This window comes from Rhinichthys klamathensis, unplaced genomic scaffold (genome assembly GCF_029890125.1).
Source record: "Rhinichthys klamathensis goyatoka isolate OS25496 unplaced genomic scaffold, OSU_Roscu_1.1 h1tg000104l_1, whole genome shotgun sequence".
Classification (NCBI taxonomy): Eukaryota; Metazoa; Chordata; class Actinopteri; order Cypriniformes; family Leuciscidae; genus Rhinichthys; species Rhinichthys klamathensis.
Window position 1 is genome coordinate 2488617 of NW_026606643.1, and position 23931 is coordinate 2512547.

At 45.2% G+C, this 23931-nt stretch overlaps 1 pseudogene; it reads left to right on the top strand.

Moving 5' to 3' along the window:
• Positions 1-23625, top strand: LOC130087051 (myeloperoxidase-like; annotated as a pseudogene).
• Positions 23626-23931: the final 306 nt, after the last annotated feature.

The following is a 23931-nucleotide window of genomic DNA, read 5'->3' on the forward strand; positions in this document are numbered from 1 at the left end:
ATGCCAGATGTTGCTCAGTTGTTTGTTTGGGTGAGGTTCCCTAAAGAAAAGTCTTTCCGAGAAGAAATCCTGGGCTTACTTCCACTTGTTGGTCAAACGAGAGGTGAGGACATTCTGAATGCACTTCTGACATTTTTTGATAAAAAAAAAACATCTCAGTTGGTCAGGTCTAGCAAGTGTGTGCACGGATGGTGATAATAATACATCAAATAATACATTTGCAAACAGTTGTTGTTGTGGTAAACTTCATCGTCTCCAGAGCGCTGAACCACAGACAGTTCCGACAGTTTATTGAGGACTATGACACAGAGTATGGTGATTTACGGATGCACAGTGAAGTGAGATGGTTGTCCAGTGGAAAAGTGCTTGAACGGTTTCCGAGCCTCCTCCCTGAGATTGGCACTTTCCTGGACAGCAAAGGAAAATGGGAGCCAGAGCTGGAAGACCCATGTTGGATCACACATCTAGCCTTTCTGACTGACATCACCTGTCACCTGAACACTCTGAACTTGCAGCTTCAAGGAAGAGATAAGCTTCCAAACAACATGCTGAATGCAATCAGAACAAAATAGCTGCACATACCTGACAGAGAATTCTTTCACTTCCCCAAACTCAGAGCTGTCACCACAAATGACCCATCTTCAGCACTTCAGCCACAGAGGATTTGTGAATGTTTGGGAAGAGCTGAGGGGGGAATTTGAATCCAGATTCAAAGATGTAAATGAGCACAAGGAGATTTTCAACTTTATTGAAAACCCCTTCCACGTGGATGTGTCATCTCTCACGCCAACTAACACCTGCTCTGAGTTCAACTTTGAGAATGTTTTTTTCTGCTGTAATTCTACCATTTCTCTTTCAGCAGCACACTGAGTAGGACAGAGAAGAGGGATAGTCCTTCCTAAACTCAGTAACAGCCCTGCTTTAACACCTAGGTCAGGTTTTAGATTAAGCCAGGATTAGGCCTTAGTTCAATAAGGACATTTAAGTAGCCTTTATAAACGTGCCTAAGAAAAGAAAAACATTACTGGTGTGCATCTTGAGACAAAACAATGGCACTGACATATAAGATAAATAAGATCAGTGCAAATTGCTTTCAGTTAAAACAGCTCAAAATGGCCTTCAAGCCTTGTCTGTGAAACTGGGGCCTAATTATCCAGTGTTCTTGAAGATCTTCAGTAACTGGTTCAGGTGTGTTTGATTAGAGTTGGAGCTGAACTTAGCAGGAAGGTATATTTCCAAGAACAGGACTGGAAACTCCTAGGTGATAATAGGAGACTCATAAATACGATAATAAAACTTGTAAACGTTTTATTTTTTATGATAATAGCCCACTGATTCATACAAACATAAGTAGGTGACTGGAGATGTTTACTGCAGATCACTAAATGATAATAGAGAATTGAGTAATGAGATATGTGCACCATTTTTGTTTGTCAATGTTCAATTTGTTGATTTGCACCAGTCTTTACCCATAAACCCTCTGTTGTGCAAAACAGAGAAAGCTTCTCATATAGGCTATAGTGTTGCCTTGGTCAAGGTGTTATTAAACGGCCCTAACATTTAATGAGCATGAATACAAATAATATGTATTACACATCAAAGGGTAAAATAAAGCCTGTAAATGAGCAACTTACTGTGTACTGTGTCATGTGCTTCTGTCAATAAATGTTGGAGTTACGAAATCTCAGGAGTTTTTTTCAAAACCTTTTATTTATTTCTTTGGAAAATATAGGTGCAGCGGAGTTCAGTAAGGAAATGCCCAAGGAAGTTTTGATAAAATATAACAGACACTATATTGTGCTTAATGACGTAGGTGCTTTTAAAGGTAACCAACAATGAATTTTATATTTGTATTGTCCCAGTTGTGCAAAAATGTGTTTCATAAGAAACGCAATTAAACCAGTTGCACAAAGAGGTAGTTCATATTTGGTGAAGTGGAAACAACCATTTGTGTTTTTTTTTTGTGTGTTTTTTTGCTGTTATATAGAGTATATTATAATTACAGGGTATTTCACCAATATGATATGTGGGCAACAAATCTAGATGTGTACCCCTCAAAATGCACAGCAAGATCTTCATCTGTAGCACTAATTAGTTGGTGAATGTCTTACTTTCCTATACAAGAGTGAGGTGTGGACGTGAGTATTGAGATAAAGCGCATATGAGGATCCAGGTGACGCTTTGCAGTGAAGTTTTCATTTGAATCTTGTGCTTTCCAGTAGAAGCAATGGAGTATGGCAAGCCGTTTTAGCTTAAAGGTGCCATACAATGCACTGATACAATATTTTAAATTGTTCTCTGATATCTACATCGAAGGTATGTGGCTTAGGTAAGGGCAAAAATTCTCCAGATACGGTTTTACATGTCCATTTACAACCCTAGGATTTGTCCCTAGAATGAAATAGGCTGTTATTACCTTATTTGAAAGGGTCATGTATAGTATTTTTATATTATGTCTCCCGGCTGGCCTGGGAACGCCTCGGTATTCCCCCAGAAGAGCTGGAGCCGTGTAAATATGGTTGTCATACTATTTAGTTATCTATGCTCATTACTTGGAGCCTGCTAGTTAGCTAGTTAGCTTATAAATAACCTTATAAGGTTACCATTACTTTACTAGCATCTTGCGTTCGATCTCGACTACTAAGGGTAAATTATTGTTAATGTTGTTAGCTCACTTAGAAACTTTCGATTTAAACAGAAATGGCTTCAACAATCAAGAAGTGGATAAAATCACTAACGTTACTTACTGCTTGCGGTAGGGCTTGTAATGGCAATATAGTTGGAATCGCCCCCTCTTCTAGTATCAAACGCTGAGCGAAGCCTGCTTGATATTTTCCCAGGTTAGAAAAAATGTCAGTGGTGAAATGCAGAGCAAACTAACAACTTTGAATTAAAATGGTGCGGTATCCTGTTATAGATAAACATCAACCATGCCTGTTGACAGTTCTGTTCTGTGGGAAGGATGTGAAAAGTGCTCACATCCCCTGCACAGCCTGGAACATAACATCCATGAGATCCATGTTACTGACTGGCCAAGAACATGGGCTGGTATATGCACATTTGGGGGCGTAAATATTAATGATCCCGACTCCAAAGTGACAGTTGGTGTTATGTTGGGATTCGCCCGTTTTTCAGTGGTCTTTTGCAAACACGAGATTTACATATGAAGGAGGAAACAATGGTGTTTGAGGCTCAAGGTATGTCAGTTGCATGTGCAGAACTCTTATTATTCAACTATGCCAAGTTAAATACAGTTTTCCATTCTATGGCACCTTTAAAATGTCCCCAGCATTACTCGTCGTAATTGCATTTTTACTAGTAAGAATTAAACTAGAGAGCATATGGAGAATTCAATTCTTGCAATTCAATCCTTACTAGTAACAATTATGATCAGAGAGCTCTCTAATTCAGTGTTAATTTTGAAAGCAAATTTTGATTTAGTGATTTAGTCAGTCTTTTGTCTAAAATGCCATTTAGTTTTAGTCATATTTTAGTCATCTGAATTGTTTTTAGTTGAAGTCTAGTTTTAGTCGACTAAATATCATAAGATTTTAGTCGACTAAATCTACAGTAGATTTAGTCGACTAAAATCGAATGGGTTTAGTTAAATTGTAATGCGTCTATTAAGTGTTTCTCTAAAATTTCCAAACTCATATACTCCTGGAGAAAGCATCTATTAACCTATTATTATGACTGATATTATGGTTTAAACATGCAATACAGACACATATTTAACTGCTGCGACATGTTTTAATTTATCTTAAAATTGAATAAAACCACTTCTCCTAAAGAAACAATTAATGATATATGAATGATAACAACTTGCATACAACATTCTTCATTCTTTCAAGCAGACACATACATACTTATTTGTATAAATGAAATATAGATTAATGCTTATTAAAAAATATTCAAGTTATTCAGTCAAGATGTCACGGATCTGCCAGGCTCTCACCTCAGCCAATCACAGTGCGATTACCCAGCAATAATCTCCAGTGATACGGTAAACATTCTCCTGCATCTTCCTCTCCCTTGTGTCTCCATTGTTTACCTGCAAGCTACCACACCACCATATTCAACACCATATCCGACCAAGAGGAGGTGTGTGCATCTAACCTGCCCTCTGTCCATCCATCCACGATCTCTCATCATTTCCACGTTATCCACTGTCTTAAAGGGTCACTTCACCCATTTGCATTAAGGTTTGTATTGTTAGAAACCCAGTCATATATTATAATGATGGTGAAATTTTGCTTGTTTTTTTTCTGAGATGGGAGAAAAAAGGATTTAAGTGTTTTACTTCCGTCCTATCGTGACGTAAATATCGTCATTTTGCGTCACGATAGGACGGAAGATAAATTTCATTGCATATTAAGAAAACTACAGCCTTTAGCTCATTATTATTCAAGGGCGTGGGACCCACTCACCCCACCGGCCTATTCGCTCCGTGCACAGATCAGTGGGTGGGACTAAACCTGAAGAAACTAAACTATTAATCCGCCATCTTGCTTGGAAGACAGCAAGCTAAGCTAACAAGCGCTCAAGGAGTTAGATTTACCATAATGCCTGAATTTACGACACACGATATTGAAGACGAGGATTTTGAAAATCTTTTGCTCGAAACTGATGTTCGTGGCTAATTATACGAGCCGCAATATAGCGAAGAGCAGCTGAGGCTGATGGAGGAACAGGAGGCGGACGAGGAGCCCGGACTGGCTCGAGCTGGGCGGACTGCTGGTGCCTGTGCTCTCGCTGTGCGCTACGGACACAGATAGAGTCCGTCTGCTGCAGAGAATTTCAACGATAGCAATTTCTCCTGGACGAAACCTCTGAATCAGACGAGCACACGGACGTTTGTGTTGTGATGTGAACCATCCTCGTGTCGCACCGCATGTTCTGACTGAACCAGGTCTCATGCAATAATTCACCATATAGAAAGAAATACAAACGAGGAGTAATTCGCTAATGAGTTTGCCAATGTAACGGGGTTCGTTGTTGTGGGAAGAATGAGGCGGGAACCGGCAAACATTTAAACATTTTAATAGTAAAATAAACAAATACAAAACAAAAGTATAAGCCAGCAGCCCCTCACTGTTGGCCACACACAACAGAAACAAAACACAACATAAAATCAGGCCTGTTCCTCACTCGATCTGCCCTGTCGTCGCTCCTCGTTTTATGCGTCCGCTCCTCGGTGAGAGACGCGAGAGAGACCGGTGCGTCTCACCGGTGTCGTTCATTATCACTCACACCACCGGCCTCGCGCAGTCATCTCACGTGCCTCGGCTCGCCACAGCCAACTAACTATACATTTTGTGTGAAATGAATTTCTAACTCTGGTGGCAGCTAACGTTAGCCTTGTAGACGGAAGAGTGATTTGTGATGTTTGCGCTGCTGTTCTGGATTACTGGGAGTGGCTTGCGGAGCTGTGCAATGTGGTGCATTGTGGGAGTTGTTGTCTTACATACAAATGCGCCCAAAAGTTATTTTCTGTCTTTTCTCGGTCAAGAGGGCACCAAATTCAAAATTTCTTTTACATTTCGACTACATCATATGACCCACTTTCAATAAAGATTAATGTTGAAATGGGTGAAGTGCTCCTTTAAAGTATATTTGAACTGCATACTTACTCACTCTCTCCATTCTGCTCAGTGCTGTTCATAAAGCTCACTATTATATGCATTTCTCTGAGTCCACATTCCGTAACACAAGAACTTTCTCTTTCTGATTTTGATTTTCTCTTTTTCTTTTGTTGTTTGAATAACATTTATTACGGACAGCAGCAGGTTATTACACTGCTGTCACTTTAACACCGAATGCTTATGTTCACTTAAAGGTGCATCGTGTAATATTTAGGAGGATCTGTTGACAGAAATGCAATATCATATACATAACTATGTTTTCAGTGGTGTAAAAAGACCTTACTCAATGAATTATGTTTTTATTACCTTAGAATGAGCCATTTCTATCTACATACACCGTGGGTCCGCTTACATTGAAATGCGCAGACATGTTTCTACAGTGGCCCTAAACGGATAAACGCGTTTCGTCACTATGTTGTCTAGTTTTCATCAGTGAACAATTTTTGTTGATTAAAATTATGTTAATTATTCGGCAACTAAATTGATACTTCTCCAATTAAATTTGTATTAATAATATATAAAAGCCCTCCATTAATTCAAGTTGTGTTGTCTTGTCATGGCCTGAAGTTGAAATTGGATTTAACTTTACACAGAAAAAGTTTAAAAGCGATTTTTTTTGCAACTTGATCTCATTAGAAAACGAGTAGGTGATTTTGTATAAATTTATATGATTTCATTTTGTATGAAAATGTACAATTTTGAGAAAATAATTTAAGCATGAATGTCCACCCTAAACCTAAACGTCAGTGAACCGTAAGCAGATTGTACAAAAATTATAGAAATTAATCCAAATTTGCTGCCATTTCACCAAAGCGTAAAATAGTTATGAATTATGAGAGTCTGCCGGATTTTTCTTCACACTAAAATCATGTTGACATCATGATCATTTACATCAAGTGTTCGTACTTTTGAAAAGTTGAAACGTTTTCAAAGTTGAAATTATGTATTTAGCAGAGTCTCCACAGGTGCAGTTCATCACTTAAACTATGAACATGATCTGATAACGTTAAACAACTAGAATGTGTCCAAATATTTTTGTTTGATGGTTTGTTGTTTAAGAGCTTGCTTCAAACTTTCACAGTTGAAATGGGAATACTCACAATTTTTTTTACTGGACTCAAGGAGTTTTTGTGGTTGGAATAAAAACAGTAACAAAGCCTTCTATTGTGGGTCAATTTGACCCCCATAAGGAATGATTGGGAAATGGGGATTTTGTTTCTTCTTCAAAAATAAAATTATTTTTTATTTATTTTTTAAATCTGGCACAGTCCAGAACATACACACGCACAAATGAAGGGATGAGACACTAGAATATCCCCAATGCAGAACACATTCACATCCCATATATATAAAATTGATTTAATTTTTAATTTAAATTACTTTGTTTTATTTATTTTTTACAAAAGATTGATTTTTTTTATGTCTAAATATCTCTCTGAATGCATAAAGAGTGAATTTGGAGTTTTGTTCTTATATTCCAGTTTATTTGCTCTATAGAATCTTCTCCATAGAGAACCTATAGGCCCCTCTAGTGGCAATAATCATAAAATTCAGATTAATGTATTTTGTTTTCCACTAGAGGTCAGCAGACACATTCAATGGCTGAGTGCATTATTGAGGTCTTTTTTTAGGTCTTTTTTGTGAAATAATGTAAAACAAAAACAAAACATGCTTAAATGAACTATTCAAGATTTTAGAGTAAAACAAATAAAAAATCTGCATGAATTTAAAGATAATATTTTATAAAGCAAGGAGTGCAAAAGGAGCAAGGAGTGCTGCGCGGGGTGTAGAATCCCTATCCTGGTGCTCTTTGGGTGTAGGGATAGTTCAACTCATAAAAACACATCAAGCCAAGACACTCGAAAATAAATACACTCGAAGTAAATAATATAAAAAGCCTATAGGCCTATTTAGTTATGGCGTAGGCAATTAAGATTACTACCTAAGATTTCTGGTGGAAAAAAAGTAGTGTTATTTTTAGGCTTTGGGTCATTTTGACAGGAGAGGTAGTGTTGCTCCCTGGGGAGGGAAGGAGTGTAAAAAATCTTGTATCTAAACAAAAACATTTTCATCAAAAACTTTATATAAAAAATTGTCAAGGTATGTGGGATTTTCTTGCCATCACCTTCATTACCAGCATTATGGTGATTATCTCACAGCCTTTTAAATTAGTTATTAAATATAAAATTAGATTATTAAATAATATCTGGATGCAGTCATATGGTAAAAGTTCCTCAGCATGCATGCATGTAGCGCTGTGATTTTAATTGAATCATGTTGTAAAACGGACCAACTGTTTAAAGACAGAGAACCACAACCTGCTCATCTGTCACGAACGCTGGTGTAAAGGCTTTCTTATGCAATGCTCTATGTTCCTGTCTCAACAGCCCTCGTTATACCCGACTGATGATAGTAAAATCTCTCTTGTGTGTTCACTGCCCAAGGATTGAACCGCACCACTTTCAATGACTTTATTCAATGACTAAGTGAGGTATTCAAACATTCTGAGGGAGGAAGGAGTGCAACAGCTTGCACAACAGCTTGCACTTCGCCAGAGAAGAAATACCACAGCTGAATTTGGTCTTTTCGCACTCTCGTTGTGCAGACGGGTGGAGGACACATTAAAACTGATGTTTTGTCAAAGGATTGTTTCAAGAACACAGACCTTTCACCAGCCCTCTCAGTCAAATGAATCAATCCAGTGATGATGCTGAGCCTATGCAAGTCGAACTAACTCATCTCTCCTCAGAGGAGCATGAACGCTGCATCAGGTACAATCTCTGTCTATATTGTGGTCAAGCGGGACATTTGAGAGCTGATTGCCTGACACAATCCCCTCAAACACACAACAGCAGGGTGAGTTTGTTGATTTCCGCTATTCAAACCACTGCCTGTATTGAAGTGGCCGTAAAATTAACATTTCAGTCAGATACCATCACCACTAAGGCCTTGTTAGATTTGGGGGTTGCAGACAACATTATTGATGAAAATTTAGTCCGACAGCATAAGATACCACTAATTCCTTGCGATTCTACTTTGGCAGTGGCAGCATTAGATGGATGCCCCCTGGGGACCGGCCATGTACTGTACATCACTACTGATCTCATTCTGCAAGTTGGACCTTTACACACCGAAACAACACACCTTTGGGAAGTTGTGGCCTAATAGTTAGCCTAGTAGTTGTGGCCTAAAGGTTGCGGGTTCGAGTCTCAGTACCGGCAGGAAATGTAGGTGGGGGGAGTGAATGAACAGCTCTCTTCCACTCTCATTACCCACTACTGAGGTGCCATTGAACAAGGCACCTAACCCCCAATCGCCGCAGCAAACATGGCTGCCCACTGCTCCGGGTGTGTGTTCACGGTGTGTGTGTGTGTGTGTGTGTGTGTGTGTGTGTGTGTGTGTGTGTGTGTGTGTGTGTGTGTGTGTGTGTGTGTGTGTGTGTGTGCGTTCAATACTCACTGCTGTGTGTGTGCACATGGATGGGTGAAATGCAGAGCACAAATTCCGAGTATGGGACACCATAGTTGGCTACACGTCACATTACTCTTCGTCATTCGCTCTCTACACAACCCAGTCATCCTTGGTTTACCCTAGATGCAAAACCACAATCCACAAATTTCATGGTGTGAGAAACAGATCAAGCAGTGGGATCCCACCTGCTCCTCCAAGTGTTTAAAGCCAATCATTCCTATGCCTGTGAGAACCACTATTGTGACTAATGAGCCCAACGCAACACCACATCTACTTCCTGAGTGATCCAGTCAATCCAGTGACTGTGCCATTGATTTGTTACCTGGTACAACACCAACTAGAGGCAGAATCTTTCCACTGTCCATACCTAAGTCTAAAGCAATTAAATCATTAAATCAAAACATCCACCGCTGGCACACACAAACAGTATTGACACACTTGCACAGAAACATGTTGTCAGCACTGCTGTGATGATTTTATCAGTAAAATAGTTTATCAAATGAAAAGCTATGACATTTCTCACAAGTGAGGTATGAATTGCCTCAAGAGAGCGCTGGTCCATAGATTATCACCAGTTTAATAATCTTACCATCAAGGACGCATATCCCCTACCAAAAATAGAGGAATGCCTGGATGGGCTGGGTGGTGCAAAGAGATTCTCAACACTGACCTTCAGTCAGGATATTGGTAGATTGAAATCAATAAAAAAAAAACAGAATCAAGACTGCTTTTGTGAAGAATTATGGACTATATTAGTACACCAGAATGCCATTTGGTCTGTGTAATGCAGCCAGCACATTCCAGAGGGCCATGGAGCTAGTTCTACGAGGGTTGCAGTGGAACACTTTGCTGATATACCTGGATGACAATCATCTTTGTTGAAGATGTGGAACAGTGTATTAAGCGCCTCGCAGAGCGTTTTTCACAGGTTGCAGGAATAAGGGACGAAGTCACGTTCTTGGTCACGTTGTGAGCGGCATGCCTATGGACTGACTACACCTTAGTGTCCTAGGACTATTCCCGGAATCCAAGTCAGGCAACAGGTACATCCTCGTTATAATCGACCAGTTTACTCGCTGGGTACAGACATTCCCTGTCCCCGAACAAGTAGCTGAGACAACAGCAAAGAGGTTGGTGTTTGACTTCATCTCACGCTTTGGGGCTCCCCTTGAGATTCACACTGAGTTCATTGTTCACAGAGGTTTATCGCCTGTTACAATTAACCAAGACCTGGACCAAACCATATCATCCGGCTTCGAACGGGCAAGTGGAAAGATTCAATAGAACGCTCTTGCAGATGATAGAGTGTTACATGGACCAAAGTCAGTGGAATTGGGATGAGTATCTTCCCTTACTCCTAAACCTCCCATGCGGGTATATTCTGGGCGTTGTCATACTTGTCTCTCTGGGAAGAGAGATTTGGAAGCAGTAATGCTGAGGTCTCCGCTTTCAGAGCTGTATATTGTAGCTAGGAATTCCCAGATAGTCTTTAGGTTGGTTATCTACAGTAGGGCCCTTGAATTAATTGTCAAGTTGAATTATTAATTAATTCAATGTTGAATTAATTGTAATTGAAAATGGTGTTGGCCTCATAACTGAGGCCTCCATTTCCCTTGGGCTTAGTGTTTTTTTTTTTTTGGCTACCCACAGCTTTAGTTTATTCGCCCTACACCACTGGGGCTCATTTTAGTACTCCCTCCCAGTGGGGACGGGTTTGAATACACTCCCTTAGAGTCTAAGCATGCCATGGGCTGACGCTGTTGATAACTGAAGTTGTAGGCCTTTATATAGGCCTCCTCAATAGTCAGGTAGCGTAAGATTGTACTCCCCTTGTTTAAAGGGTCGATAGCGCTCTAGCTGAGTAAAAGCAAATAAAAGCAAAGCAAATAGTAGATGCTGCTTACAAGTATTCTCGTGATGAGAGTAAAATTTGTAAAAATGTTGCTCAATATTCCTGTTCCATCATCAGTCATTGATATATTTTATTTTTATAAATCTCCCCACTTCCAGGAGTTTAGCAAGGGTGCGCAAAGATGTCATCAAGCCTTCCGACAAGCTACGTCTGCTGAAACAGCCAGCTCAAAAGACACAAGAGGTTGTGAGAGCCGCAGACTACATGGGGCAAACACTTAGACTGATCAGTGAGAAAGCCCATCATGTACACAAGAGGTCCATCAATGCTACAAGTATGAGTAAAACATGTTGCAAAACTTGCAAAGCTCAGAAAACATCCATCACTGACTGATTTTCCTTGCTATAAACTGTCATTATGTGTTTTCCCCTAGATCTGCTCACTCTAGACGAGCTTAACACGATTACACGTCTGACAGGCTGTGCTGCTCATGCCCGGCCCCCTTCTTGTAGGACCATACCCAACATAAACAAGTATCGAACTGCCAACAATGTCCTCAACAACAGGTCTGTTTTGCCCTCCTTTTTCAGAGTAGTCTTAATCAAAGACTTAGTGTTTGCCTCGCTAAGCAACTAAATGTATCATTCCCAGGAATAACCCACTTCTTGGTGCATCCAACACCCCTTTTGCCAGCTGGTTGCCTGCTGTTTATGAGGATGACATCTCCCAGGCCAAAGGGTGGGATCCCAACAATTTGTTTAATGGTGCAGCGTTGCGCATGGTATAATGGAGATGATTATGAATAGTTTACTGAAGTCCACTTGTCAATCAAGTAGGCCACCAATCAATTAACCATGTCTGAATACTGTCTACCTCATTGAATCCAGGTCAGACTGGTTTCCAATCGTATTCTAAGCACTGCAGATACTGATGTCGAGAGAGATCGTGACTTTACCTTCATGCTTACCATCTTTGGGCAATGGGTTGATCACGATCTGACTTTTACGCCCACCTCACCAAGCATTAGGTCCTTCAGCAGTGGCCTCAACTGTAATGAGAGCTGTGAGCGCTCTGAACCCTGCTTCCCAATTCCGGTCAGTCAAAGATTATCCTTCTGTCAGATATTGCCCCACTATTGTTGTTGTATAATCTATAATCTATAATTTTCCTCCAGGAGATCAACGCCTGCTTCCTGACTCCTGTCTCCCTTTCTTCCGTTGATCACCAGCCTGTGGTTCTGGAAACACCGCCTATATCTTTGGTGGGGTCCCCAAAGTTCAGGAACAGATCAATGCTCTAACAGCTTTTCTAGATGCTGGACAGATTTACGGAGCAGAGGATGGGCTAGCAAAGGAACTGCGAGACCTGACTAATGATGGTGGTCTTCTACATGTCAACGATCAGTTCAAGGATAATGGACGAGAGCACCTGCCCTTTACCAGTGTAAAAAGTAACATGTGCACCACACGTAGGAAAACCCTCAATGACACCATCCTATCAGAGATGCCTTGCTTCATTGCAGGTCAGTAACTTTTTCATTCTTAGAAAATCTTATGGCTTCATATGCAAGTATCAGGCATTTTCCTAGTCGTCATTGGTAAATGCAGCATCTAAAATGTGTGGTATATGCCTACTATTTGCAAATGCTAATAAACTCTTGCTGCATGTAGGGGATGTTCGTGTCATCCCTCACCATGCAAAGAAGTCGTGACAACGCTATACCAGGTAAATATTCTGGACTCATACACATGCACACCAAGTCTTGGAACCCTTTAATCTGAACTATGTGAAGCCAACTCAGCTTCATGCTGCATTATCACTATATATGTGTTTTTTTAGAAGACATAGCGGGTATTAATCTGTTGTTCCTCATAAGGCTATAATGCATGTCGTCGGTTCTGTGGACTGTCGGCACCTCAGAATGAGCAAGAATTGGCTGTGGTGATAAACAACACTGAATTGGCTCACAGGCTGATTGAGCTTTACGGCACCCCTGAGAACATTGACATTTGGTTGGGAGGTGTTGTTGAGCCTTTTGTTCCTGGTGGTCGTGTTGGTTCTCTTTTTGCCTGCCTTATCTCTACACAGTTCCAGCACATTTGCGAGGGTGACAGGTAAAGATCTTTGTGTATTTAGTCCAGGGGTGTCCAATCCCTCTCCTGGAAGGTCACTATCCTCCTCCAATCCTAATTAAACACACCTGAACCTGCTAATCAAGGTCTTCAGGAAACTTCCAGGTGAATGCGCTGTGGCAGGTTGGAGCTAAACTCTGCAGGACACTGGCCCTCCAGGAGCAAGATTGGACAGCCCTGATTTAGTCCATAAGACAAGTATGTGTTTGAGTGGTGTTAACGTCAGGTGTCACGGTGTGTTCAGGTTATGGTGGGAGAATAAAGGAGTGTTTACCACCAAACAAAAGGCATCACTGGCCTCTGTGTCGCTGGCCCGCATCATCTGTGACAACACTGGAATCGGCAGAGTTCCCAGAGATCCTTTCCGCTTCACAAGTTCAACCGATTTCGTTAACTGTGGGGAAATCCCCACCTTAAACCTCAACCCTTGGATTGAAACTGGTAAGGCACCATAGTATAAGAGCTCTTACATGCTTATGGGCTATGTGGTCATACATAAATTGTCTTCCTCTGACTGCAAATTTCTAAGCTCCTTACTAACTTTGAAACTTTTAGAGGTTGATTAATGGTAGAATAGGCACATATCAAGTATTGAAGACATTTTATAATCTGTTCGCATGGTCACCATGGTTTGGTTCACCTGTGATTTGGTATTTGGCCTTCCAGGCAGGGCCGTCGCTAGTGGGGTGAAAGGTGGTGACAATTATAGCAGTTACAAAATCCAGCAGTTATACTATTTTGGCCCCTGTAGTATGAATAATTCTAATATTTATATTAGTTGTATGCCTGAGATTTAAATGAAAACCACAAAAACGTGCAATTTGGGTAAATATTTTTCCAAATATCTGCTTCTCTTACCTCCATAAAAATGGTTTAGTCCGACCTAAAGTATGTATTAATTATTCAGTCAGAGTCAGTGACAAACATCAGATGGACCCGATAAAATTGTAAGTCCCGCCCCAGCTCGTGAACAGAACCAATCAGAGTTGAGGCGGCAGCCTGAAGTTAACGATGAAGTTGGTGGAAGAGCAGGAGACTAACTGACTGAAAAATGTCGGGGAAAAGAAAACAAATCAGGTACCAGAAATGCCAGGAAAAGACGGAGATGGAGGCAAGGAGAGTGGTTGTATCCCAGTCGATCAAGACGTTCTTAAAGACCGGTTATATATTGTTATTTCGCTGGGAATTAGAAAACTTCCGTCTACAGTCTGCCGTGTACAGTCATTTTTTTATTATCGGTGCGCGCCGCAATCGACCGAATGATTACGTGGTCTAAATTCCGGTCTTTTTACACTATTGTAACTAGAGTTTTTAAAAAAATTACACGAGTCACGACGCATTGCATTATGCATCTGACCTGCCGGCTGATGATATTTAAAACATCGAGAAAACACGAATACAACACACTGCACTTGGATGAATAAATGTATTTGCTTTATTTAATAATACCAGTTCCATATTATCTTTATTAAAAAATAAGACAATGAATGCTTTTATTTTTTTAATTAGACTGCATTCTTGTCAATTTTTTAAATGTTTACTTTTTGATTTATGAATTATAACAGACTGATGGGGAAAAAATGTATTACTTTTTAAATATTGGTTTTATTACTATTTAACAATTTTTTTGCTTTTTTGTTAGTTTTTATTAGTTGTAATTTTTATATAAACATTTAACTTTTAAAATAAAGGTTTTACAACAACATCACCATCTTCTGTTATGTGGGCCTCCATGTTCATCTATTGTACAGTATGATATTGGTGGAGGGTGGTGGGGGCCCACATCAATATTTTTTCAGGGGGCCCCGAATCCTCTAGCTACGGCCCTGCTTCCAGGTGATGGTGACATCAACATTACAGACACTGGACAAGAGGTTAGACAAGTGATTGTTTTCTCTAAATTGCAAGCAAAAAGACGAGTAATGTTGTTGTGCACATATGACCTATTTACCTTAAAATGGCAGTTAATTCACTGTAAAATCTCTAAACTGTACACCGCTTGAGTCATTTCTTTTTTGCTGTACACCATACTGGTGCAGTGACAAATATTAATACATTTGGATGTCACAACTGTCAAGCACTGTTTCACTGCACCAAGCCTTTGTAAGCTGTTTAGTCCTTTCTGCCTTTGCTTGCTTCAATGGGTTTTGCTTGGGTTAGGGGCCTCTCTCACGTTTAAAACAGTTTTTTTCCCCTTTAATGTGAACAGTTAGGCTTACAGCACAAACATGTAACATATTTGCATTACCTTTCAGACACCGATTCCTTCCTTGGAGCTTGAGGAGAACCTGGTAAGCCAGTCATACATCAAACATGCCCTTTAAATATTCCTTAAACATAAAGCCACCAACCTCACTCTTTTTTAATTTATTTAAGCCAGATACCATAACTAAACAACAGAGCCAAGATTACAACTAATGCAAATAAAAAATTATATTCTGTATGTTATAAATATCAAATATTTTTAGTTTTCTCTAATATTTAATTATTCCAGGTCCACAAGGTGTAGCAGGCCCGCCTGGACCTCCAGGACCCCCAGGACCCCTCATTAATACAGCAGGAAAAAATTATTCCAATACTTCTGTTGGCACCACCCTTTCTGTCTCTGCTATAGTGATTGTGTTCAGATGGGTCCTTTGTTTTTTCTTTCAGACCATTGCATAGGTGGAATTCTATACCACAATAAATTAAAGAATTCACATAATTTAACTCATTTAAATATAATTTTAAGAAATGGCTTCTTCATAATCAACAATGTATGATTCACTGATGTTTCTAACTTTATTATAAATATTATTATTATTTACTTTGTCTTTTTTATATTTAGTCTTTTTGTATAACTTGTTTTACAGAATTGTTTATAATTTGTTTAGGCCTAATAAGATCGGACAAATTGACAAATTGACTACCAATGAAAACGAGCCTTCGGGCTAATTTGAGTACATTTACATTTATGAATGTTGATTAATGTACAAATGTACACTGTCTTTTTTTTAATTTAAATTAAATAAATTGAAATTGACCAAAAAAAAAACATCAGGGTTGTTCTTCTGCCAGCCTTCCTGGTATATAATAATTCCAGTTCTCATGCATAGGAACTCGGACTGTGACCTTAAATAAAAATTATAATGTATCAATGAATCAATCAACCTTAATTACGCGATCATTACGAGATCATTGGTTGTTCAAAATGAGGAAACCTGATCATGAGAAAAAGGGAGAAACAGGTGACCATTCAATCCACTTTCCGCAGCATCAGTACTTCAGCTGGGCCTGCTTCACATGCAGCCCCACAGTACTGGCTGAAACGTCTCGGTTACGGATGTAACCCTCGTTCCCTGAGTAGGGAACGGAGACGTTACGTCGGATGACGGAGAATAGGGGTTTCGCCAGAAAGCCTATCATCTTCGAGTATTAAAAAACGAGCCTATGGCAATGAAATGCCATGGGTCTGCGGAATTTGCATAATGTATCTCCGCCCCACCGCGTGGGTATTTAAGGAGAGACACCTGAACAGCAGATCATGTCTTCGCTGAGGAGCCGAGACTGAACTCAGGCGTCTACCCAGCGGTACAGCGGAAGTGGCAGGGAGACGTAACGTCTCCGTTCCCTACTCAGGGAACGAGGGTTACATCCGTAACCGAGACGTTCCCTTTCGTAGTCACTCCGAGTTACGTCGGATGACGGAGAATGGGGGTCCCCGTGTAATCACGCCACCTTCACAGCTGTCTTCCAGTGCCCTGCGAAGTCTGACCTCCCTGTCGTGATATAGGCACGGACGAAGGAGTCCTACTTAACACAGGAATACCAAGGTACACTGGGAAGCATATCTCAGGGGAGATATGCCGCAGCATGCCTACCCATAGGGAGGACTTAAGAATACACATATGGCCGAGGGGGCTTCATATGGAGGAACACTGGAGTGACCAGCCCGTGGGGTGGCAACTTTCAACTCCAGGAGTGGCAAGGTGGCTTGCCGAGGGAAAGACACATGCTCAAAAAGGCTTACAGTGGAAATACACATGTGGGGGTTACTCAGAGGAGGAACCATGCACACGGAGGCACCTAGCCAACGCACAGGCAATAGACACTGGCGCCAGCGTCAACAGTGCTGGAGGAACTCAGGGCTTCAGAGAGGAAGGCTACCTGAGGAAATATCGCACGTATCCAGTCCGTGGATTGGAATGGCGAGCAAGCGAGACACCTAACGGCTCCCATGTTAGCTTGAAAAAGACAGTACATGGGCGGAGACTGGCTCCACTCGGAGATTGTAAAATCTGGCGAATGTGTTGGGTGTCGCCCAGCCTGCAGCTCTGCAGATATCTGTTAGCGAGGCGCCACGCGCTAAAGCCCAAGAGGACGCCACACTCCGGGTGGAGTGGGCGGTCACACCAAGGGGGCACGGTCGACCTTGCTGCTGGTATGCCAAAGCAATGGCGTCCACTATCCAGTGGGATAACCTTTGCTTGGAGAGAGCCTTTCCCTTCAGCTTCCCACCATAACAGACAAAGAGCTGGTCTGAGGTCCTGAAACACTGCGTCCTGTCTACGTAAGCACGGAGGGCGCGTACTGGACAGAGCAGTGCCAAGGCTGGGTCTGCCTCCTCCAGGGGCAGCGCTTGCAGGTTCACCACCTGGTCCCGGAAGGGAGTGGTGGGAACCTTGGGCACATATCCAGGCCGGGGTCTCAGGATCACGTGAGAGCAGGCCGGCCCGAATTCCAGGCACGCTTCGTCAACGGAGAGTGCGTGCAGATCCCCCACCCTCTTGATGGAGGCCAGTGCAACCAGGAGCGCTGTCTTCATTGACAGGAACTTAATCTCCACTGATTGCAGAGGCTCAAAGGGAGCCCTCTGCAGGGCATATAAGACCACTGAAAGGTCCCAAGAGGGTACGAGAGGAGGGCGAGGAGGATTCAGTCTCCTCGCTCCTCTCAGGAACCTGATGATCAGGTCGTGCTTTCCCAGAGACTTACCTTCAACTGCATCGTGATAAGCGGTGATAGCGGCCACATACACCTTCAGGGTGGAGGGAGACAGCCTTCGCTCCAGCCCGTCTTGCAGAAAGGAAAGCACGACACCGATCGAGCATCTCCTGGGGTCTTCTCGCCGAGAAGAGCACCAGTTGACGAAGAGGTTCCACTTCAACGCGTAGACGTGTCTCGTGGACAACGCTCTAGCGGAAGTGATGGTAGCCGCCACCGCAGGTGGCAGGGTACTCAAACCTGCCTCGTCCCGTCCAGGAGCTACACGTGGAGTCTCCAAAGATCGGGACGAGGGTGCCATAGGGTGCCCCGTCTCTGAGAAAGGAGGTCCTTCCTCAGAGGAATTGGCCAAGGAGGTGCTGTCGGGAGGAGTATCAGTTCGGAGAACCAGGTCTTGGTGGGCCAGTATGGGGCGACCAATATGACCTGCTCCTCGTCCTCCTTGATCTTGCACAGAGTCCGTGCGAGAAGGCTCACTGGGGGAAACGCATACTTGCGTAGGCCCTGCGGCCAGCTGTGCGCCAGTGCATCCGTGCCGAGTGTGCCCTCGGTCAGGGAGTAATACAGGGCGCAATGGGATGAGTCGTGGGAGGCAAACAAATCTATCTGTGCGTCCCCGAACTGGTCCCATATCAGCTGGACCGAATGGGGATGGAGTCGCCATTCGCCAGAGGTTGGCCGGAGCCGTGACAGCTCGTCGGCTGCAAGGTTCCGCACTCCTGGAATGTAAATAGCACGAAGGGACCTCAGGTGCTTCTGACTCCATAAGAGGAGGTGGCGTGCGAGTTGCGACATACGGCGAGAGCGTAGACCACCCTGATGGTTGATGTACGCTACTGTCGCGGTATTGTCCGAACGGACAAGTACGTGTTGACCCTGGAGCAGCGCGTGGAAGCGGTGCAGGGCAAGGCGTACTGCCAGCAACTCGAGGCAATTGACATGCATGAGGCACTGGGGTCCTGTCCAGGAGTCCGCGGCTGCATGTCCATTGCACATGGCGCCCCAGCCCGTGGCAGAGGCATCTGTGGAGACAACAACATGCCTGGAAACTCGTTCTAGGGGAACTCCGGCCCGTAGAAAGCTGAGGTTCCGCCACGGGGTGAAGGACTGACGGCAGGTCGGAGTTATTGGAACTCTGAGCGTACCGCGATGCCATGCCCACCTCGGGACCCGATCGCGAAGCCACAGCTGAAGCGGTCTCATATGAACCAATCCGAGTGGCGTTGCCGCGGCTGCGGATGCCATATGCCCCAGGAGCCTCTGAAAAAGTTTCAGTGGGACCGCACTCTTGCCCTCGAACTGTCGAAGACAAGTCAACAGTGAGTGTGCGCGCTCGCTCGTAAGCTGCGCGGACATGGCGACCGAGTCTATCTCCATACCGAGAAAAGAGATCCTCTGCACGGGGCAAAGTTTGCTCTTCTCCCAGTTGACCCGAAGGCCCAGACGGGCTAGGTGCCGGAGCACTAGGTCTCTGTGTTCGCAAACCTGGACTCGAGAGTGAGCTAATATTAGCCAGTCGCCGAGGTAATTCAGGATGCGAACCCCGTGTTCGCGCAGGGGAACAAGGGCTGCCTCGACGACCTTCGTAAAGACGCGAGGAGACAGAGCCAACCCGAATGGGAGAACTGCGTACTGGTATGCCTGCCCCTCGAAAGCAAACCGAAGAAACGGTCTGTGTCGAGGTAAAATGGAGACATGAAAGTAGGCGTCCTTAAGGTCTATCGCTGCAAACCAATCCTGTGGCCGCACGCATTCGAAAATGCGTTTGGTCGTGAGCATCCTGAACGGCAGCCTGTGAAGGGAGCGGCTCAAGACGCGCAGATCCAGGATTGGCCGTAACCCACCGGTCTTCTTGGGGACAATGAAGTACGGGCTGTAAAACCCTGACCTCATTCCGGCTGGAGGGACAGTCTCGATTGCACCCTTCGCCAGCAGGGTGGCAACCTCCGCTCTCATGATCGGGGCATTGCCACCGACCAAAGTAAACGGACTCCCCTGAAGCGGGGAGGAGACCGTGCGAATTGGATCGCATAGCCGAGCCTGAAAGTTCGGGCGACCCAGCGGGACAGGTAGGGAAGCTCTAACCAAGCTCCCAAGAACTGAACCAGCGGAAACATCCGAACAACAGACGTCCCCCCGGAGGGGCAGCGAAGCGGAGTGACCGGCCCAGGCGTGGGTGGCATAGCGGCCCGGTGCGGGGGCACGGTCATGCTCCGCGTCCTGACAGAGGAGACCAGGGAAGGACCAGCGTTCCACAGGGGTCTGCTCTGCCAGGGGTCTGGCGACAGAGGGGGACGAGAGTGGTGTGGTCCGGAGACGGCACACACTGTCATCCGCGCCCTCAGAGACAGAGGGGGACGAGAGCGGCAAGGCCTGGGAGCGTCGCGCACTGTCGTCCGGCCCTCTGAGGGCTCAGAGATGGGATGCAGCTCTTTGGTTTAGAAAGATTCTCCCCCAGCCCTCCACCGGGGGAAGGAGTGGCCCTGCAACCACTCCCTGAAGAACTGCAACCCACATCTGAGCTGCCCGTAACGGGAGCGCCGCAAGCCTGGCCTTGGCAGGGCTGCGGGACCGGTACGGGCAGGGGCGCCTTCCTGCGACCACCTCCACTGCGCGGCCCGGTGCTGCTGGGGGCCGGGCGGGAGGGGGCGGAAGTTGCAGGAGGGCGCATTCGGCAGCAAGCGGACTGAGGCGTCTGAGCCGGCAGCTGGAGGCAGCAAAGCCGCGGGGTCAGACAAAATAGCCACAGTCCACTTCGGGGTGGCCGAGAACTGTTGGGCAGAGTCCTCGACCGCGCCGCCGAAGAAGCCAGCCTGGGATATGGGGGAGTTGAGGAAACGAAATCACTCAGCCTCGCGTACATCAACCAGGTTAGCCAGAGGTGTCTGACCACCTATGTGGACATCACCTGACTCAGGGAGCGTGCGGTCACCTACGTCGCTCGGAGAGCAAGGTCGGTGACGGCAGGCAGCTCAAGGATGAGCCCTGAATCAGCCCTACCCTCGTGCATGTCATTGAACACCCAGGAGGATGGCAATAGCACGCAGTGAGGTGGCAGCCTGCCCCGCAGCTCTATAGGTCCCCGCCACCGGAGTAGACAAGAACCTACAGGCATTGGAGGGGTGCTTAAGAGTCGCCACGCCAGGTGGAGGCGCTGTGGGGACACATAAGTGTTGCCACAGAACACTCCACAGGGGGAACCCCAGTGCACCCTAGGCCGCGGCCTCTACAAGGGCAGAGAAGGCGGAAGAGGCCACTGAGCAGTCGCGAAAAGTCAAGGAGACTTCCACGATCTCATGATCTCTTCATGCACGTCCGGGTAGAAAGGATTTGGGTTCACCACCCCCAAAAAACAATCAACAGCCTTAAGTGCTCGGGACATGGCAGAAGGTTCCACACAAGCCCGATACTCGCGGCAGCCCGGGAAGCATAGCTGTGCACTCTGGATCAAACTCGTTATGCTAGCACATCCGAGGACGGCAGCACAGACGAGCCATCATCTCTAGAGGTCTCCAGCTCACCTTGTGATGCGGTGATACATGATTTCAGAAGCCGGGGGACCGAATGAGACCGCAGGCCCGCGGGCGGGCCGGCGAACTCACCTGGGACCACGCAGGTTGCAATGTGAAAGACGGGGTGTGGACCGAGGAATTTTTCGTCGGTTTAGTTCCAAACCTGCCGTCTTAGGTCACCCTGGCCACCAGCCGAAGTATTATCTCACGTGGAGAAAAATAGATCGGGGTGTGGATGAGGGGACTCTCACTCATTGAGCTCATCGAGTCTCGACCGTTACATTGCGATGGTCACGTTCCCAGTGAGAGAACGTGACACACCCACGAGCGCTGTCTGAGCGCGATCAAAGCCCAAACACTCAAAACAGCGCTCGCGCCCATCAGCTGAATCTATCAGAATACCACACTCAGAAAAACACGGGCAGATCGTCTTTAGAAAGACGCGTCTTTAAAAAGACGTGCCGCGTGCAGCTCTTTAGTGAGAGGAAAAACTCTGCGGATGTTGAAGCGACCAGGGAGAACACACAGACTGGCAGACCACTGCTCAGCTCGCAGGCAATGTGAAACTCGCTGGATACCGCCGTCACACCAACACCGGAGAGTTCGCTCGTCTCGAAGAGATGTAGTCCCTGAGAAAACTCAGAATTTGGCTTGTGGAGTGAAGAGATGCTCTTGGCTCCGAAGCGAAAACATGATCTGCTGTTGCAGGTGTCTCTCCTTAAATACCCACGCGGTGGGGCGGAGATACATTATGCAAATTCCGCAGACCCATGGCATTTCATTGCCATAGGCTCGTTTTTTTAATACTCGAAGATGATAGGCTTTCTGGCGAAACCCCCATTCTCCGTCATCCGACGTAACTCGGAGTGACTACGAAAGGGAACACCAAATTCCAGCCCACGCTTGGTGTCTCGGACGCCTCCACATCAAGGTGGATCACGGCGGCATTTTGGCCCTGACCCCTTGGAAGGACTCTAGTTGGTTCTAATCTGGCGTGGACCTGGGAATGGTCTCCAGAAGGAAGGTGGTCTTGATCCAAGGTGGTCTTGGCTCCTGGTTGAGGAGGGAAAACGGCTTCATATCAACTACCTGGAAATGCTAGCAGTCTTTCTGGCCCTCAAAATCTTCCTGCCAGATCTGAGGGGGCACCATGTCTTAGTCCGATTGGACAAGATGGCAGTGTTGTCCTACATAAACCACCAAGGTGGACTCGAGACCTCTGTAAAAACTGATGAGATGCTTCCTCTTATCGGCACAACCCAACCTGCACTCACTGAGATTGGCGCATGTGCCGGCCAGACTGAACCAAGGGGCAGACATGCTGTTCCGGGGCAACGTGTCCTCGGAAGAGTGGACACTTCAACCCCAGACAGTTCACATGATTGGAATATCTTCGGGAAGGCAGAGGTTGAGCTCTTCGAGGGATAGGGATGAGCTAACCCACGAATGGCCCAGCCTTCCCCTATGCGCCTTCCCTTCAGTCGTGCTGCTCCCTCAGGTCATCAGGGAGGACAGTCACACAGTCTTTCTGGTGGACCCCTCTGGTGAAACCAGCCATGGTTCCCAGAGTCGACACAGCTGCTCTCAGCAGCCCCGTGGCCAATTCCCCTTAGGAAAGACCTCCTTTCCCAAGTGAAAGGAACCATCTGGCACCCCCAACCAGAGTTGTGGGCCCTTCACCTCTGGCCCCTTAATGGGAGCCAATGAACCTCCCTGAAAGAGTCCTGAACACTATTTCTGAGGCTAGAACCTCCCACCAGATGCCTCTACGCCCTTAAATGATCTGTCTTCTCCAACTGGTGCGCAGTTCGGAGTGATAACCCGACATCCTGTGATATTTCACTGGTACTGTCATTCAGGAGCTGCTGGACAAGGTTCGCACCCCTTCCACTCTCAAAGTCTATGTGGCAGCCATAGAAGCATTCCACGCTCCTGTGGCCGGACAGTCCGTAAGCAAGAACAACCTGGTTGTTCGCTTTCTAAAGGGGTCTAGAAGGCTAAACCCGCCTCGCCCCCTCACGGTCCCTACATAGGGCCCGTCTACGGTCCTCAGGGCCCTCCCTTCGAGCCACTCCAGCTGGCAGAATTACAGCCCCTTTCGCTAAAAACTGCCCTCCTGCTAGCCGTAGCATCGGTCAAGCGAGTGGATGACGTAAGGACAAGCTCTCAGTGAGTGCTTCTTGCCTTGAGTTTGGGCCTAATGACTGTAAGGTCGTCTTCAAACATTGAAACAGCTATGTGCACAAGGTGCTCTCTACTCCATACAGAGCACAGGTTATTACTCTCTCTGCTTTCTCCCAATCTGAGGATGAGCAGGAGTCTCATTTACTCTGCCCTTT